This window comes from Triticum urartu, chromosome 2A (assembly GCF_056163025.1).
Source record: "Triticum urartu cultivar PI428250 chromosome 2A, HENAU_Tu73, whole genome shotgun sequence".
Lineage (NCBI taxonomy): Eukaryota > Viridiplantae > Streptophyta > Magnoliopsida > Poales > Poaceae > Triticum > Triticum urartu.
This window is the reverse complement of record NC_141874.1, coordinates 444,634,988-444,656,098: the sequence shown is the minus strand read 5'-3', so window position 1 is coordinate 444,656,098 and position 21,111 is coordinate 444,634,988. Positions and strand designations below refer to the sequence as shown.

Below are 21,111 nucleotides of genomic sequence, written 5' to 3'. Positions count from 1 at the left end.
TAAAGACAACTCCTATGGCTCCTGCCGGTTGTCATACTCATCGACATGCAAGTCGTGATTCCTATTACAATAGCATGAACATCTCATACATCACATATATATCATTCATCATTCATCACAACTTAGGCCATATCACATCACAAAACACTTGCTGCAAAAACAAGTTAGACGTCCTCTAATTGTTGTTGCAAGTTTTACATGGCTGCAATAGGGTTCTAGCAAGAACGTTTTCTTACCTACGTGAAAGCCACAATGTGATTTGCCAACTTCTATTTACCCTTCATAAGGACCCTTTTCATCGAATCCGCTCCAACTAAAGTGGGAGAGACAGACACCCGCCAGCCACCTTATGCAACTAGTGCATGTCAGTCGGTGGAACCGGTCTCATGTAAGCGTACGTGTAAGGTTGGTCCGGGCCGCTTCATCCCACAATACCGTTGAAGCAAGATAAGACTAGTAGCGGCAAGAAAGTTGACAACATCTACGCCCACAACAAATTGTGTTCTACTCGTGCAAAGAGAACTACGCATAGACCTAGCTCATGATGCCACTGTTGGGTAACGTTGCAGAAAACAAAAAATTTCCTACGGTTTCACCAAGATCCATCTATGAGTTCATCTAGCAACGAGTGATCAGATTGCATCTACATACCTTTGTAGATCACGCGCGGAAGCGTTCAAAGAACGGGGATGAGGAAGTCATACTCGATGTGATCCAAATCACCGGAGATCCTAGCGCCGAGCGGACGGCACCTCCGCGTTCAACACACGTACGGTCAGCGTGATGTCTCCTCCTTCTTGATCCAGCAAGGGGAAGGAGAGGTTGAGGAAGATGGCTCCAGTAGCAGCACGACGGCGTGGTGGTGGTGGAGCAGCAGTACTCCGGCAGGGCTTTGCCAAGCTCTATGGAGGAGGAGGAGGTGTTGGAGAGGGAGAGGGAGGCACCAAAGGCGTGGGTATGAAGCCCTCCCTTCCCCCCACTATATATAGGGGGCCTAGGGGGGGGGCGGCGGCCAACGGGGGTAGAGTGCCCCCCAAGGCAAGTGGGGAGCCCCCCCCCCACCCTAGGGTTTCAACCCTAGGCGCAAGGGGTGGGCCTTGGGGGGCGCACCAGCCCACTATGGGCTGGTTCCCCTCCCCACTTCAGCCCATGGGGCCCTCCAGGATGGGTGGCCCCACCCGGTGGACCCCCGGGACCCATCCGGTGGTCCCGGTACAATACTGGTGACCCCCGAATCTTTCCCGATGGCCGAAACCTCACTTCCTATATATAATTCTTTACCTCCGGACCATTCCAAACGCATAGATCTGTCCGGGGAGAAAAGTCTCACCCTGAACTGCATCGCTATCGATGATTGAAGGAGCCATCAAGACTAGTGATGACGACACAGAGGAACTCTCAATGAAAGCACCAATGTCGGTGTCAAAACCGGCGGATCTCGGGTAGGGGGTCCCGAACTGTGCGTCTAAGGCGGATGGTAAAAAGAGGCAGGGGACACGATGTTTTACCCAGGTTCGGGCCCTCTTGATGGAGGTAAAACCCTACGTCCTGCTTGATTTATTCTTGATAATATGAGTAGTACAAGAGTTGATCTACCACGAGATCGGAGAGGCTAAACCCTAGAACCTAGCCTATGGTATGATTGTATGTTGTCCTACGGACTAAAACCCATTGGTTTATATAGACACCGAAAGGGGCTAGGGTTACACAAGGTCGGTTACAAAGGAGGAGATATACATATCCGTATTGCCTAGCTTGCCTTCCACGCCAAGTAGAGTCCCATCCGGACATGAGATGAAGTCTGCAATCTTGTATCTTCATAGTCCTACAGTCCGGCCAAAGGATATAGTCCGGCTGTCCGGAGACCCCCTAATGCAGGACTCCCTCAGTCGCGCTCTGGTGCGGCATGATATGGGCGAGGGGTTAGGGATAGGGTGGGGCCAGCGGGTCAGTGAGGGAGAGGGAGATCGAGAGAGAGGGACAGCGATCGGGTGGCCGATTGGAACAGGGTCAGGCGTGCGGCGCGGAGCTGGGCTGCGGCTCGGCTCACTGCTGGGCCGCGTCGGGTGGCTGGCTGGGCCGGTTGGCCTGGCCGGCTCGGGGGTTTCTTTTCCTTTTTTCTTTTTTTGAATAAACACAGGGAGAGAAAACTAAATATAGAGAAAATATAGTATTTTTATATATGACATATATATATCAATAAAATCAGAAAAATAAACCCCACAACGTGAACATTTTTCTAGAGGCAAAATTCAAACTAAAAGAAAACATTTTTTTAATTCCAAATAAACTCTAATTTGAATTCAAAAACTTTTGGCATTAATTTCTCCTAACTTTTTGGAGTGTCATGTTAGCTCCTCTCATACTTTTAAACAAGTATTTTGTCAGGGGTATATGAAATAAATTTCGAATGCCAAGTTGAGTCCAAAATAAAATTCAAATGAAATTCAAATACCTCTGAAATTTCCAAATGCCACTCAATTTCACACAATCAGTCACACAAAAATCAAACAAACAATCATAAATATTTAATTAATATAACATTCCAAAATTTAGAATTTTGGGATGTTACAAAGGAGCACCTGGCCATATACCCTGAATTTGAAGACAACACAGTTGTGATGGATGAGAATGAACCATCATCAATGCAAGCACATGAGAAGAGAAAGAAGGCAAGAGCAGAGAAAGCTGCAAGGATGCCAACTGCTGAAGAGGCATCTCAAGTATTCCTGAAGAGCAAGAAAGATCAGCTTGGTTATCTGATTCAAGCTACACCGAGGATTGAGAAGGGCTTGTCCACCCCGACTCAGAATCAGGAGAGCCTAGAGAGGATTATGGAAACAAAATTCTATGATCTTGATCTAAAAGTGACTGAGATTCAGACTGCAGTTGAGCAGCTTCAGGAGGAAGCAGAGGAGAGGAGAGGAAAAGCAACCACTGATGCTTTCAAGCGAGTGCCACGAGGTACAAGGTCTGCTGCAGTGCCAGTCCCAGATGCTAGAGCTTCAGTGTCAGCACCAGCAGCTACAACTCCAGTGCCACCTCCAGCACCCACTCCATCATCTCCAACTACTTCATTGGAAGCCTTCATCCTTGGAGTTATCTCTACACCACCTCCCGAAGATCAAGCCTGAGAGACGTATAGCACTATGCATTTTCAAACTTTTTGGTAACTTGTTGCCAAAGGGGGAGAAAAATGTATAGATCATAGGCTTCGAGAGAGAGTGTTGCCTTTTATCTCTCTTGCTATTTTGGTTGAACTTTTATTGTCTGCTTGTGTGAGATACTTTATGTTCTTGTGAAATACTTGTTTGATCATGTGTTTGATCATATGCTACCATTAATGCTTGTTGAATGATATTATCTCTTATATCCTTATATGATCATTCACTTGCTTGGTGATGAGTGCATGCTTTTAATTTCTATCATTTTGAGAGCTCCACCAAGATGTATGTGACATGGAAGAGTAACCCATGATCCTAATCGATTGTGCATTTGCATTCAAAAGCAAGTTTTTAAATAATGCACAAATTTAGGGGGGTCTCTTGCTTATCGCATACTTCTCAAAGCGACGATCTTTTTCAGTCTTATAATCATTTGTCGAAGCTTTGATCTATATGTTGTCATCAAGTACCAAAAAGGGGGAGATTGAAATTGCAACTATCCCTGGGTGGTTTTGGTAATTCCTAACAACATATAGCTCATTAAGCTAATGCTATTTCAAGATAAATATTTCAGGAAAGCTCAATGATTGGCATGGCATGGATTAGAAAAGTGGACCCCTCAAAATGCCAAGGACAAAAGGATTGGCTCAAGCTCAAAGCACAAGACTCTACATTTCATTTTTAGTGATCCAAGATCACATTGAGTCCATAGGAAAAGCCAATACTATTAAGAGGGGCTGAGGTGTTGCTTAATGAGTTACTTGCTCAAAATGCTTAGTGATATGCTCCAAAAACCCTCAACTACTTTCTCATATCCACATATGTCCCAAACCAAAAGTTAAACTAGGCCCCACCGAAATTGTCTATCCAGCCCCACCGAGTTCTCTTGACATAGCCACTGCCAGAAACCCTAGTCTTTTCGGTCTCACCGATAGGGATCTTGGTCTCATCGAGATGGGATTGTACTCTCTCTGTTTCTCTTCGCAACGTTTTGGTCAAACCGAGATGAGCAAATCGGTCCCACCGAGTTTGCCTGACCAACCCTCTGGTTTGTCTATTACCAAAATCGGTCTCACCGAGTTTGTGTAATCGGTCTCACCGATATTACGTTATGCCCTAACCCTAACGAAATTGGTCCCACCAAGTTGACATGTCGGTCCCACGGAAAACCCTAACAGTCAAATTATGAACTAAATCGGTCTGACCGATTTGTATGATTCGGTCCCACCGAGTTTAGTGATTTGTGTGTAACAGTTAGATTTTGTGTGGAGGCTATATATACCCCTCCACCCACTCTTCATTCGTGGAGAGAGCCATCAGAACATGCGTACACTTCCAACATACATTTTCTGAGAGAGAACCACCTACACTTGTGTTGAGGTCAAGATATTCCATTCCAACCACATAAATCTTGATCTCTAGCCTTCCCAAAGTTGCTTTCACTCAAATCTTCTTTCTACCAAATCCAAATCCTGTGAGAGAGAGTTGAGTGCTGGGGAGACTATCATTTTAAGCACAAGAGCAAGGAATTCATCATCAACACACCATCTATTACCTCTTGGAGAGTGGTGTCTCCTAGATTGGCTAGGTGTCACTTGGGAGCTTCCGTCAAGATTGTGGAGTTGAACCAAGGAGTTTGTAAGGTCAAGGAGATCGCCTACTTCGTGAAGGTCTACCCGAGTGAGGCAAGTACTTCGTGGGCGACGACCATGGTGGGATAGACAAGGTTGCTTCTTTGTGGACCCTTCGTGGGTGGAGCCCTCCGTGGACTCGCGCAACCGTTACCCTTCGTGGGTTGAAGTCTCCATCAACGTGGATGTACGATGGCACCACCTATCGGAACCACGCCAAAAATCTCCATGTCTACATTGCGTTTGCTCCCTCCAAATTCCTCCCTTTACCTTCATATGCAATTGTTTTACTTTCCGCTGCTATACTCTTAGAATTGCATGTGTAGGTTGATTGCTTGACTTGTGCAAAGTTGCTAAAATATGCCAAGAACTAAAATTGGGAAAGGCTAGATTTTTATTTGGTCAAGTAGTCTAATCACCCCCCTCTAGACATACTTCCGATCCTACACTCCCCCCCATGGCGCGCCCCCCTTAGGCGGCCACCTCCTCCTTCCCCCTTTATATACGGAGGCAGGGGGGCACCCCAAAGGGACAACAGACAATCTCTTAGCCGTGTGCGGTGCCCCCCTCCACAGTTCAACACCTCGGTCATATCGTCGTAGTGCTTAGGTGAAGCCCTGCGCCGGTAACTTCATCATCACCATCGCCATGCCATCGTGCTGACGAAAATCTCCCTCATCCTCAACTGGATCAAGAGCTCGAGGGACGTCATCATGCTAAACGTGTGCTGAACATGGAGGTGCCGTACGTTCGGTACTTGGATCGGTTGGATCGTGAAGACGTTCAACTACATCAACCACATTATTAAACGCTTCCGCTTTCGGTCTACGAGGGTACGTGGACAAACTCTCCCCTCTCGTTGCTATGCATCTCCTAGATAGATCTTGCATGATCGTAGGATTTTTTTTGAAATACTGCGTTCCCAAACACTCCCCCATGCCCCTCGGGATAGGACGTCCTCTTTTAATGGATTTACCCCGTGAAACCTAAGGTTTTTGGTGCATAGTAGTAGAGAGGGGAATAAACCCCGCGCTGCTACTAAGTTGATAGCACTAGCGCGGACTATAAACCCATGCTGCTATTAAGTGGTCTCCACCGTGCCCCTGGGACAGACCATAGTAGTAGCGAGGGGTATAAACCCTGCGCTGCGACTAAGTACAAGGTTTTTTAATAGCCTTGAAATCCCCATCTCCTCCCTCGAATCCCTCCTCTCTTCTGTCACTCTCCCCCCTTTCTTCATAGGCTTTCCCATGGGGCTCCTGCCCATGCGCGCCTCCTCCTCCATGGCACCGAAAGAGGCCTCCACCTCGCACCATCGGCGTCCAGGAGCTCGCCAGTCTTCCCAGTGTCTTCATGCCACCATGCCGGAGCACCTCACCACCCGCGACCAGCCCCGCTGCTCCTCCATCTCCTTCCTCTCCCCATTTTTTCTCTTTTTTTCTCTATCTCCCTCTGGTTTGACTCACCCTCCCATGTTCATGCTCGTGCAAGTCATGGCCACGGACGACCAGGAGCTCACTGCCTTGGCCGCACACCGCTTCCTTCCTCTGCCCTGGATCTGGGCCCTCTCCAGCAGCCACCGCCGGATCTAGTCAGCCGCTGACCGTCTGTGCCTTCAGCGACCCCTGTTGTCGCTAGATCGAACCATTACCGCTATTGATAGCATGCACGGGGTCGATAATTTTTGTTTTTGTTTTTGAAATTAATAGTAGTAGCGTGGGGTGTCTAACTATGGGATATGGATGCAACCAGTTCGGTTGATGGAATCTACCTCCATACTTGTTTATTGGTCCCCTTTGTAATTTGTGTTAAATTTTTACCAAAGATTTAACTGACAAAATGTTAGTGTAGGTCAGCAATAAATATATCATTGGATGCGTATTTGAGCATAGTGTTCAATGATATAATTTGTGGTGACATGCATAAATATTTCTTAGTTAATTATTTGGTCAAAATTTGGTACAAATTACAAAGGGGACCAATAAACCAGGATGGAGGTAGTATGTCAATCACACACGGTTCCAAAAATTGGAACCATGTGCAGTGACTTTCATTTTGCTTGTTGCGTCAATCACACACGATTGACTCTAACAAACCGTTGCCTCCGAAATTCTTTGTGGGATAGAAAACCCTCACCACCCAATTCAAAAAAGAAAAAAGAAAACCCTCACCATCCACACGTCACAAAAACCCTCACCCTGCCCATCACCCCTCCTGTCCCCATTCACACCTGCACAAGCTCCTCCGCGTCTATGCATGGCACCGCCTATCATAGCGTCAACCACTTAGCTCGCCGCCTGCTGCCGCCGCCAGGGTCCCGGCAAACTCCACCGCAATTCGCCACTTCCGCTTGCCGCCACCTATCGCCATCAACTTTCTCGATGCTGCTCGCGGTCGACCCAGCTCCGCTCGGTTGGGGAATCCGCCGTACTAAGGGTTCTTTCTCATGGACAACAAGGTAACTAATTTAATGAGATATTATCTATCTCTTATCCTAGTTCATCTGCCTCCTTTAATCACCAGGCCGAAATCGCCATGAATTCATTTTTATTCGAGCTGATTTGAGGGTTTTCTTTCATTCATTGAGTGTATAGTGCGCGGACACATCGGGACTTTGCGGCCTCCGCCAGACATTCCATCTCACCGTACCAGATGACTTGAGGATGCGCGTGGTATGTTCAATCTCACCCTAAATCGGTTGGCATGGCCTACTTTCCTGAACATATACTAAATATTGCTACATTTGGATAAAAGGTGCCACATGCACCATATACGTCAAAGGGGATTTTCCCCTCTTCTTTCTATATTAGGCAAATTAATGATGTATTGTTCTTTCGATTACTCTCATATTCCCATGATATCATGTTTACCCTATCTGTTTAATTATAGATTTTTGTCCTTCAATTTCAACTATTGTACAGTTCTTTCAATTTGGGCCCATATTTGCATGTTACCATATTTTCTTTATAATCCTACCATTTTCTGCAGCGCGTCCCTTGTTATGCAACAGAATCTGTAGTGCACAATATTTCCCTTTACATAAATCAAGACTACAGGGATGTCATACCGAATACAAACCATGGATTTACAATCGTTTCTACTGTAAGACTTGATGAACGTGGTGAATCCTATTTTGGCATTGGCCTTTGGAAAGAAATTTCTAAGTTTTATGTACTGAAAGCTGGCACTATAATTGCACTGCACATAAAAGAGCCTGGTCATGAGATATATGCTAACTTCCCCAATGATATCATCCGTCCAGACTTTGTTCGAAGTAAGTTTTCTTTTCAAGTATCTGCATGTTGACTTACACATCAATATCAAATGAACTGTGTAGTATTTAAGCAACCAATTGTTATTCCATTTTCTTACTATATTCCTACCTAATAACTTTTAGTTACCAATACACTTTTCTATTGCCCCGTGTTAACTAAATATTCCATGTACTCCCACTTCTATCAGAAAGCGCCGCTGACAAGGAGACTCCGGAGGTGGAGAACGGGGCTGCCAACAAGCGGAGGCGGGGCGATCAAGAACCGCAAGTGACTCCAGCTGGCCTAGACTTCATCAGCAGCCTCCCCGGTGATATGTTGACAATCATCATCTCCCTCCCCCGATCAAATATGGGGTGCGGACAACTGTCCTTTCCCGGCGGTGGCGTCCCCTATGGAACTCCACCCATCTCGACCTCATCGACACCCACGAGCTCTGCCATGGCTAAAAGCTTGGATGCGTTCTCCAAGATCCTCAGTAGTCACCTTGGCCCAACTAGAGGCCTTAGATGGGCAAGTTCCGTTCCAACGGCAAGGACCAAGCCAAGCTTGACAACTGGATCCGATCCCTCACCCTAGATCAGCTCAAGGAGCTCACTTTTGATGATGGGCATATGCGCTCGCTACCAACATCCATGCTCCGCCTCGCGCCCATGATTCGCGTCACCAAGTTCAGGAACTGCCACCCCCTTTAATGACGCGCCCACTCTTATTCTACCATGACTGAAGCACCTCAAGCTCGTCGTTGTCTGCCTCCCAAACAGTGACATGGAGTGCCTGCTCCGTGGTTGTACTGCACTCGAGTACCTTCGCCTTTAGGCGATCAATGGGTTGAGTAGCTTCCACATCACCTCCATGACTCTCTGGACTATTTATGCGTGTTGCTGGTGCGGAAGGAAGATATCACAAGATGTGTACCACGGTATGGTCATTGAGGACATACCTGCACTTGAGAGATTACTTGTAGTTGATCAAGAAGGTCCAACAAGAATCAATGTCATTTCTGCGCCGAAATTGACGGTGGTGGGCTACTCGTCTGACAAATACTCTGAACTTGTTATTGGATCCACACCCGTTCAGGTACAACAGCCGCCTTCTACCTCTCCTTCTACAAATTAACATTATTTCTAATTTTGAAGATGTATGTTCATCTGTCATCTAGAAAAATGATTCCGACAAGCTTGACCCCGAAACTACGCACAGTGAAGGTCTTGGCACTAGAATCTATCGGCCCCAACATGGAGCAAGTTGTCAGTTTCCTGAGATGCTTTCCATGCCTGGAGAAGTTATATATCGAGGTGATGTTCCATTCCTGTTAAATGTTAACCATAAGGGAGTTCAATTTGTGACACCTTTTTCCATGTTTACAATGACAATGTACTACAATTTCTGAAGAATTCTTTTGGAGGATTTCAGTACATACATGCCCCCCATATTGGTTGCTTGATCAATATGGTTACAATCCATAAGCATTTCTCCTTTGGATTCATCTGTACTAGTTTTCTTAGGGAACTTTTCATCTACTCCAACCTCTTGTGAATAAGGCTACATTTTTCTAGATTGTAATCAAATGCCCATGTTAACCATGTCAGATTGAAAATGGCATGTTACTGCATTTACAAATCCTGCAAACCAAATAGGCCCGTAGTAGTGTTCAAAACTGCATGTTGGTTTCGAAACCAGACTTAGAAGTGGCAATATTAGTTTGAACCTCTCTGATATCCATGTTCAACGGATCAGCGCGAGCATTTGCAGCTGAAGAGCTGAATTTCATTTCTAATATTAGTTTGAACCTTGTAATCTTCGAATTTGAGCCATATAACTCTGGAATTTGAATCATGTAATATTTCAAGCTTCTGTGGTACAATCGTTGAAATGGCATCGTATGAGACTCGTATATTGGTAGCACTATTTTGACCTTAATATGCAATGGTCTTAGATTTTATTAACCATTCTCGATTCTTTTTACCTTTTCGATCTCATAGCACATGATCTGTATAGCTAACTCGAATGCGATCTTTGACATTATTGCACATAGTTGGTTTCTTCAACCGTGTGCCCTGTAGAGCGCAGAATTAATTATCGCACTTGAGTGTCCAGCATCACCCTTCTGTGTAACTTTGACCTCATCACCCACAGGTAATCTTATGACTGAAGTCATTCCACACACTTCATTTTTACAAAGCTTTTTGCCAATAAACACCCATGATTTTTCCCTCTTCTAGCCGACGTGTGGCCAAACTAGCCGGGCGGGAAGCTTGCGCAGTAACGCGGGAACAGGCTCACCGATGATACATTTGGTGCCACTTCAAGCCCACGCGTGGTCAAACAAAACGCGTGCGGTGCGGTGTTGTCAAGCATGCACTGGAATCCTCCGCTATGAACGTCGTGACAAGACGTGACGATTACAGGCCGGCCGGCCCCCATTTATTACAGTGGCCATTTAACCCTTGTGTCTCTTCAACCTTTCGATCGCGCCCCACCATTGCAAGAAGCACACCCACCACCACAAATTCTTAGATGGTATCCCGCGCGGCTCCAATGGAGCTCCGAGCGGTGATGACCCACAAGTATAGGGGATCTATTGTAGTCCTTTCGATAAGTAAGAGTGCCGAACCCAATAAGGAGCAGAAGGAAATGACAAGCAGTTTTCAGTAAGGTATTCTCTGCAAGCACTGAAATTATCGGTAACAAATAGTTTTGTGGTAAGATAAATCATAACGGGTAACAAGTAATAAAAGTAAACAAGGTGCAGCAAGGTGTCCCAATCCTTTTTGTAGCAAAGGACAAGCCTAGACGAATTCTTATATAAAGCGAAGCGCTCCCGAGGACACATGGGAATTGTTGTCAAGTTAATTTCATCATGCTCATATGATTCGCATTCGTTACTTTGATAATTTGATATGTGGGTGGACCGGTGCTTGGGTGCTGCCCTTCCTTGGACAAGCCTCCCACTTATGATTAACCTCTCTCGCAAGCATCTGCAACTACGTAAGAAGAATTAAGGTAAACATAACCATAGCATGAAACATATGGATCCAAATCAGCCCCTTACGAAGCAACGCATATCACTCTAGAAACCCATCATCTACTTATTACTTCCCAATGCCTTCCCCTAGGCCCAAATAATGGTGAAGTGTCATGTAGTCGATGTTCACATAACACCACTAGAGGAGAGACTACATACATCTCATCAAAATATCGAACGAATACTGTTGAGGATATTACTATCAGTTGAGACCCGCCCAGGAGGGGCCGGGTCAGCCCCAATGGCGGGTTACGCAAGAAGCCTAGTAATCATTCAAGATTGTAGTTTATTAAGTCTTATAGAAGGCCCAAAGGCCTGAAGGCGGTTTAAGGCCTCAAATTATGAACCACCATATGTAAGGAAAGACTTGTAAAGAAAGGCATGTAAAGGAAGTCACCGAGCCGGACATGATTATGAGCCGGTCGGGACTCTGTAGGCCACCAGGCGTCAACCCATGTATATAATGGGACGATCTGGTGGCGGCTTAGGGCAAGAAAACAACAAATCGATAACCAAGCCGGCGAGTTGAGCTTCTTGGAGATCAAAACCCCAGCAATACCAATCCCAACTAGACATAGGCTTTTACCTTCATCGTAAGGGGCCGAACTAGTATAAAAGCTCTCCCGTGTCCTTTGTCCCGATTAACCCCTTTAAAGCTTCCTAGTGCGATGGCCCTACGACTAAGTCCTTACTCTAGGACATCTGCCGTGACAATTCCACAACAAATACCAAATTCACGTGACTACTTATAACAAGACTTCTCCCATGTCCTCAGGAACAAACGTAACCACTCACAAAGCATATTTATGATCAAGATCAGAGGAGTATTAATTATCATTAAGGTTCTGAAAATATAATCTTCCACCGAATAAACCAACTAGCATCAACTACAAGGAGTAATCAACAGTACTAGCAACCCACAGGTACCACTCCGAGGTTTTGAGACAGAGATCAAATACAAGAGATGAACTAGGGTTTGGAGAGGAGATGGTGCTGATGAAGATGTTGATGGAGATTGACCCCCTCTCGATGAGAGGATTGTTGGTGATGACGATGGCATTGATTTCCCCCTCCCAGAGGGAAGTTTCCCCAGCAGAACAGCTCCGCCAGAGCCCTATATTGGTTCTGCCCAGGTTCTGCCTTGAGATGGCGGCGCTTCATCCCGAAAGCTTCCTTCTGATTTTTTTCCAGGTCAAAACACACCATATAGCAGAAGATGGGCGTCGGAGGCCTGCCAGGTGGCCCACAAGGACGGGGGCGCGCCCTCCACCATTGTGGCTAGCTGGTGGCCCCCTCTGGTATTTTCTTCACCCAATATTTTCTATATGTTCCAAAAACATTCCCCGTGAAGTTTCAGGACTTTTGGAGTTGTGCAGAATAGGTTTCTAATATTTGCTCCTTTTCCAGTCCAGAATTCCAGCTGCCGGCATTCTCCCTCTTCATGTAAACCTTATAAAATAAGAGAGAAAAGGCATAAGTATTGTGATATAATGTGTAATAACAGCCCATAATGCAATACATATCAATATAAAAGCATGATACAAAATGGACGTATCAACTCCCCCAAGCTTAGACCTCGCTTGTCCTGAAGCGAAAGCCGATATTGAAAAATATGTCCACATGTTTAGAGATAGAGGTGTCGATAAAATAAAATACAGACATAAGGGCATCATGATTATCTTGAGAACAACAACATATAATGTCATATAATTTCTTATGCTAAAGTAACAATTCATTCACAAGATAAAGTATGAATCAGAAACTTCATTGAAAACTAACAAACTATGATCTCCGTCATTGAAGCAATTGCAATTTATCATAACATCGAAAAGAGTCAATATAAGAGCTTTTCAGCAAGTCCACATATTCAACTATCATTTAATCTTTCGCAATTGCTAACACTCACGCGATACTTATGGGTACAAAGTTTCAATCGGACAGAGAGAAAGATAGGGGCTTATAGTTTCGCCTCCCAACCTTTTACCTCAAGGGTAATGCCAACAGTAATACTTTATGGTAACCTACATCCGAGTGGATATATATATCCAGATCTCTCCAACACATAGTGCTTGCCAAAGGAAAAAGTATAAAAGGAAAGGTGATGATCACCATGACTCTTGTATAAGGGTAAGAGATAAAATAAAAAGTTAGGCCCTTCGCAGAGGGAAGCAGATGTTGTCATGCGCTTTTATGGTTGGATGCACAAAATCTTAATGAAAAATAACGTCACTTTATATTGCCGCTTGTGATAAAGACCTTTATTATGCAGCCAGTCGCTTTTATTTCTTCCATATCACAAGTTCATATAAAGCTTATTTTCTTCACACTAATAGACCATACATATTTAGAGAGCAATTTTTATTGCTTACACCGATGACAACTTGAAGGATCTTACTCAATCCATAGGCAGGTATGGTGGACTCTCATGGCAAAACTGGTTTAAGGGGTGTTTGGAAGCACAAGTAGTATCTCTACTTAGTGCAAAGAATTTGGCTAGCATGAGAGGGAAAGGCAAGCTCAACATGTTGGAGGATCCATGACAATATAACTTCTATTCGGATATAAGAAAACATAACCTATTATGTCATCTTCTTTGTCCAACATCAACTTTTTAGCTTGTCATATTTTAATGAGTGCTCACAATTACAAAAGACGTCCAAGATAGTATATTTATATGTGAAGCCTCTCTTTCTTTATTACTTCCTATTAATTGCAACAATTATCAAAACTATGTTAGTTAACTCTCAACAAACTTCATTCATCATACTCTTTATATGTGAAGTCATTACTCTCCATAAGATCAATATATGATGTTTTTATTTCTTTTTATCCTTCCTTTTATTTAATTCCCTCAAGATCATAGCAAGAAAGCAAAGCCCTCAACTCAAAACTACTCTTTATTATGTATAACTCATGGACTCGATTACGTAGATAGATATCGAAACGAAACTCAAAGCTAGATCATACTAAAACTTCATTATACTAGATCAAGATATAACCAAAAGGATCGAACTAAGAAAAACGATAAAGATAAAGATGTGATGATGTATTTATGTCAAGGGGAGTTGCCAGTTGCCAAGGGGAGTGCCCATACCCATGTATTTATGTCTCTTTCTTCGGAGGTGATGATGTGATATTCTTGGAGATGATGCCCCTTAGGATGCGATTCTCTTCCTCGAGCTTATTAATTTGCTGCTTAAGATCCATTACTTCCTTGCGAAGTTTACCCGTGACGGCTAAAGCTCCATTTACCCATGGATGTTTAATAGCTGCGGGAGAAAAAGCAACACTCTTTTTCATATTTTCATAAGAGAGAAATCTAGCATTGGGAGGAATGACCGAATTTGGTATTGCTGAGCTCCGAAGTTCCTCCAGCATGAATCTAGTTTGAAGACGAGAGGTAACTTCTTGATCCTCCTCCATGACATCCACCCTTTTCAAATCAGCCTCCATCTCTTCCTCTGTTGATTGCCCGTAGTGGTCAGCTTCGCTGTATGCTCTTGGGCCCAGTGTCGGGTGAGATACCCAACCCTCCCCGACCGACTCAACATCTTACTCTAAATCTGCTGCAGAAACAACTCAAAACAAAAACAGGGGATATTGCCGTGGTACGGTGGTCAAAAGCTCCGGGAGATTATATAATGAATTTTTACCGACCAAAAGAAATATCGTGCAAGAAAACAGAGTCCGGAGGGCACATGAGGTGGCCACAAGGACCGGGGGGCCCAGGGGGTAGGGCGCGCCATCCACCCTTGTGGTGGCACCATGTCTCCTTCGGACTACTTTTAATTTTCCTAATTTTTTAAATATTCCAAAATGGAGAGAAATGGTTGTTAGAACAGTTTTGGAGTCGGTTTACTTACCGTACCACATACATATTCCTTTTTGGAGTCTAAAGCTTTATGGAAAGTGTCCCTTATGTACTCCTCCGGTGTTACGGTATTAATTATATTGGTCTCAGCATTTATGGGAGTACCTGAGATATAATGTTTGATTCTTTGACCGTTTACCACCTTCAGATTTGTGCCTTCGGCGTTGTTGATTTTTATGGCGCCAGAACAATAGAACTCCTCGATAATGTAAGGACCTTCCCATTTAGAGAGAAGTTTTCCTGCAAAAAATCTTAAACGAGAACTGTATAGCAAGACATGATCGCCTATATTAAACTCACGCTTTTGTATCCTTTTGTCATGCCATCTTTTAACTTTTTATTTAAAAAACTTGGCATTCTCATAGGCTTGGGTTCTCCATTCATCAAGTGAGCTAATGTCAAATAACCTCTTCTCACCGGCAAGTTTGAAATCATAATTGATCTCTTTAATAGCCCAGTATGCCTTATATTCTAACTCAACAGGTAAGTGATGTCTACTACACAACCTTCTTCTTGTAGACATTGTTGGGCCTCCAAGTGCAGAGGTTTGTAGGACAGTAGAAAATTTTCCTCAAGTGGATGACCTAAGGTTTATCAATCCGTAGGAGGCATAGGATGAAGATGGTCTCTCTCAAGCAACCCTGCAACCAAATAACAAAGTGTCTCTTGTATCCCCAACACACCCAATACAATGGTAAATTGTATAGGTGCACTAGTTCGGCGAAGAGATGGTGATACAAGGGGTATATGGATAGTAGATATGGGTATTTGTAATCTGAAATTATAAAAACAGCAAGGTAACTAATGATAAAAGTGAGCGTAAACGGTATTGCAATGCGTTGAAACAAGGCCTAGGGTTCATACTTTCACTAGTGCAAGTCCTCTCAACAATAATAGCATAATTGGATCACATAACTATCCCTCAACATGCAACAAAGAGTCACTCCAAAGTCACTAATAGCGGAGAATGAACGGAGAGATTATGGTAGGGTACGAAACCACCTCAAAGTTATTCTTTCCAATCAATCCGTTGGGCTATTCCTATAAGTGTCACAAACAGCCCTAGAGTTCGTACTAGAATAACACCTTAAGACACAAATCAACCAAAACCCTAATGTCACCTAGATACTCCAATGTCACCTCAAGTATCCGTGGGTATGATTATACAATATGCATCACACAATCTCAGATTCATCTATTCAATCAACACATAGAACCTCAAAGAGTTCCCCAAAGTTTCTACCGGAGAATCACGACGAAAATGTGTGCCAACCCCTATGCATAGGTTCATGGGCGGAACCCGCAAGTTGATCACCAAAACATACATCAAGTGAATCACGTGGTATCCCATTGTCACCACAGATACGCACGACAAGACATACATCAAGTGTTCTCAAATCTTTAAAGACTCAATCCGATAAGATAACCTCAAAGGGGAAACTCAATCCATTACAAGAGAGTAGAGGGGGGAGAAAACATCATAAGATCCAACTATAATAGCAAAGCTCGCGATACATCAAGATCGTACCACCTCAAGAACACGAGAGAGAGAGAGAGAGATCAAACACATAGCTACTGGTACATACCCTCAGCCCCGAGGGAGAACTACTCCCTCCTCGTCATGGAGAGCACCGGGATGATGAAGATGGCCACCAGAGAGGGATTGCCTCCTCCGGTAGGGTGCCGGAACGGGTCTAGATTGGCTTTCGGTGGCTACGGAGGCTTCTGGCGGCGGAACTCCCGATCTATTGTGCTCTCGGATGTTTTAGGGTATATGGAGATATATAGGCGGAAGAAGTACGTCAGGGGGGCCACGAGGGGCTCACGAGGGTGGAGGGCGCGCCCAGGGGGGTGGGCGCGCCCCCTGCCTCGTGACCTCCTCGCAGATCCCCCGACGTGCACTCCAAGTCTTCTAGGCTTCTTTCGTTCCAAAAATGAGTTCTGTGAAGTTTCAGGTCAATTGGACTCCGTTTGATTTTCCTTTTCTTCGAAACCCTAAAACAGGGTAAAAATAGAAACTGGAACTGGGCTCTGGGTTAATAGGTTAGTCCCAAAAAAAGATATAAAAGTGTATAATAAAGCCCATAAACATTCAAAACAGTAGATAATATAGCATGGAACAATCAAAATTATAGATACGTTGGAGACGTATCAGCATCCCCAAGCTTAATTCCTGCTCGTCCTCGAGTAGGTAAATGATAAAAACAGAATTTTTGATGCGGAGTGCTACTTGGCATAGTTTCAGTTTAATTCTTCTTAATTGTGGCATGAATATTCAGATCCATAAGATTCAAGACAAAAGTTCATATTGACATAAAAATAATAATACTTCAAGCATACTAACTAAGCAATTATGTCTCTTCAAAATAACATGGCCAAAGAAAGTTATCCCTACAAAATCATATAGTCTGGCTATGCTCCATCTTCACCACACAACATATTTAAATCATGCACAACCCCGATGACAAGCCAAGCAATTGTTTCATACTTTTGATGGTCTCAAACTTTTTCAATCTTCACGCAATACATGAGCGTGAGCCATGGATATAAAACTATAGGTGGAATAGAATGGTGGTTGTGGAGAAGACAAAAAGGAGAAGATAGTCTCACATTAACTAGGCGTATCAATGAGCTATGGAGATTCCCATCAATAGATATCAATGTGAGTGAGTAGGGATTGCCATGCAACGGATGCACTAGAGCTATAAGTGTATGAAAGCTCAAAAAGAAACTAAGTGGGTGTGCATCCAACTTGCTTGCTCACGAAGACCTAGGGCATTTTGAGGAAGCCCATCATTGGAATATGCAAGCCAAGTACTATAATGTAAAATTCCCACTAGTATATGAAAGTGACAACCGACAACATAGGAGACTCTCTATCATGAAGATCATGGTGCTACTTTGAAGCACAAGTGTGGTAAAAGGATAGTAGCATTTCCCCTTCTCTCTTTTTCTCTCATTTTTTTATTTTTTTATTTGGGCCTTTTTTATGGCCTCTTTTTTTTCTCTTTTTTTATTTGGGCTTCTTTGGCCTCTTTTATTTATTTTTCGTCCGGAATCTCATCCCGACTTGTGGGGGAATCATAGTCTCCATCATCCTTTCCTCACTGGGACAATGCTCTAATAATGATGACCATCACACTTTTATTTACTTACAACTCAAGAACTACAACTCGATTCTTAGAACAAAATATGACTCTATGTGAATGCCTTCGGCGGTGTACCGGGATGTGCAATGATGCATGAGTGACATGTATGAAAGAATTATGAATGGTGGCTTTGCCACAAATACAATGTCAACTACATGATCATGCAAAGCAATATGACAATGATGAAGCGTGTCATAATAAACGGAACGGTGGAAAGTTGCATGGCAATATATCTCGGAATGGCTATGGAAATGCCATAATAGGTAGGTATGGTGGCTGTTTTGAGGAAGGTATATGGTGGGTGTATGATACCGGCGAAAGGTGCGCGGTATTAGAGCGGCTAGCAAAGGTGGAAGGGTGAGAGTGCGTATAATCCATGGACTCAACATTAATCATAAAGAACTCACATACTTATTGCAAAAATCTATTAGTTATCGAAACAAAGTACTATGCGCATGCTCCTAGGGGGATAGATTGGTAGGAAAAGACCATCGCTCATCCCCGACCGCCACTCATAAGGAAGGTAATCAATAAATAAATCATGCTCCGACTTCATAACATAACGGTTCACCATACGTGCATGATACGGGAATCACAAACTTTAACACAAGTATTTCTCAAATTCACAACTGCTCAACTAGCATGACTCTGATATTATTACTCCCATATCTCAAAACAATCATCAAGCATCAAACTTCTCTTAGTATTCAATGCACTTGTATGGAAGTTTTTACTAATCTTGTATACCTAGCATATTAGGATTTTAAGAAAATTACCATGCTATTAAGGCTCTCAAAATAATATAAGTGAAGCATGAGAGTTCATCTATTTCTTCAAAATAAAACTACCACCCTGCTCTAAAAGATATAAGTGAAGTACTAGAGCAAACAACAAACTACTCCGAAAGATATAAGTGAAGATCAATGAGTAGTCAAATAATTATGCAACTATGTGAAGACTCTCTAACATTTAAGATTTTCAGATCTTGGTATTTTATTCAAACAGCAAGCAAAACATAATGAAATAAAATGACGCTCCAAGCAAAACACATATCATGTGGCGAATAAAAATATAGCTCCAAGTAAAGTTACCGATGAATGAAGACGAAAGAGGGGATGCCTTCCGGGGCATCCCCAAGCTTAGGCTTTTGGTTGTCCTTGAATATTACCTTGGGGTGCCTTGGGCATCCCCAAGCTTAGGCTCTTGCCACTCCTTATTCCATAGTCCATCGAATCTTTACCCAAAACTTGAAAACTTCACAACACAAAACTTAACAGAAAACTCGTAAGCTTTGTTAGTATAAGAAAATAAATCGCCACTTCAAGGTACTGTAATGAACTCATTCTTTATTTATATTGGTGTTAAACCTACTGTATTCCAACTTCTCTATGGTTTATAAACTCTTTTACTAGCCATAGATTCATCAAAATAAGTAAACAACACATGAAGAACAGAATCTGTACCGTACTCAAGGTGTTCACCTAGAAATGGCTCTCCCACCACCTGTCGCCGCCGCTCTGACCTCACCACCAGCGATCTACATCATTCTCCTCTAGCACCACCTTCCTCACCACAGGAAATCTGATGCAAGATAATTTGATGTTTGTTCTTCCGCCATATCCGATGTTGGGGTGGAATGATGCACCTCTAGCACCTCCTTTGCCCCAAGAAAATAATGTACAAGATGCTGGATGGGGGAATGCAGTCTGGGGGGACAATGAAGATGACCATCAGCAGCCTCCACCGCCTGCTGTGCCTGAGCAGGATCAGGTTTCCATTGTTATTGATCAGCCGGAGGGATCTGGGTCTGTGGAGCAACAACTGGACAATTAGCTTGAGGAACAAAATCAATTGCAGCCGGTTCAGCAGATGCAGGGCATTGTGCAGCTGGTCGTGGAGGAAAACCCTCTGGCAATTGTTCCCTATCAACCTCTTGTGGTTCAGCAGCACCAGATCTTCATTGGCATGGCAAGGATTGTGGCTGAGCCACCTCTCCCTCCAGAGATGATCTGGAAGAGATCTTTTGAAAATCTGTTACCTGATTTTTCTATTAAGGAGGTGCCTCGTCCTATTTTCTTCAAGCCAATTGGGACTGTGACGTACTCCAAGCGCACATGGACAATTGCTTTTGATGATTCACAGAGGATGTCTTCTTTGGTGCCCAGCTTGCCCAGTAATCTTGCCCGTAGGAAGCCTTTGATGGTCAAACGACCAGTTGCCAGAGCGCTTTTTGGAAGTTCTTCTGATGAGGTTTTCAGTAATAATGATAATGCAGTGTCTGACTCTGATGGGACTAGAGAGATGCACTCTGAAGATGTTATGGCTGGCAGACTGGAGGAGAATTCTGCTTCGTCTGTGGTTTTTTCTTCTGAGCAGGCCAATGAGGCAAAGCAGACAAGAAGGAAAACTATAGCCCCTTTAGTGGATACCTCTGTAAGGTGATGTAAAAGAAGCACGGCAAAGCTGGATGGATTCAAATCAATGACTTTTGAGCAGCTTTCCCTCCAGCCCACTAAAAGGCGTCCTCGGTCCAAGCCCATAGAAATGAAGGCCCACCCACCCCTGATGACGCAGATGATGCTGGCAAGTCTGAAGATGCTCCTCCACCTACGCCTCTCAACGTGTTACAAGCAATCGGAGCAGAGCTGGAGATTGACCCCAACTTGCTATCCAAGGAGAAGCTTACGGCTAATCCCAAGGATGACTCCTCCTCCAATGATGTTTAAATGTTGCATCTTAAAACTTTAGCTAGGTGTAGCGAGCCTGTTAAATTTGCCATCGTTTATGTCGTTCTGAACTTTATGCTGCGTGATCTGAACTAGATGCATTTTGTTTCTTATGATGTGGGATGTATGGCATTGTATATCATGCAGTTATTGCTACTTCATTTTTGGGTATATCATGAATCCAAGGTCGGTGCATAATTGGAAAGTGTTCTGTTGGAATGTTCGTGGTCTAAATTCTGAAGCATGGCAATGCTCTGTTAGAGAGAAAAT

General features: G+C 43.8%; 1 pseudogene; it reads left to right on the top strand.

The window, feature by feature from the left end:
* The window catches only part of LOC147985406 (uncharacterized), a 48,570-nt pseudogene extending 27,729 nt beyond the window's left edge, over nt 1-20,841 (top strand).
* Nucleotides 20,842-21,111: the final 270 nt, after the last annotated feature.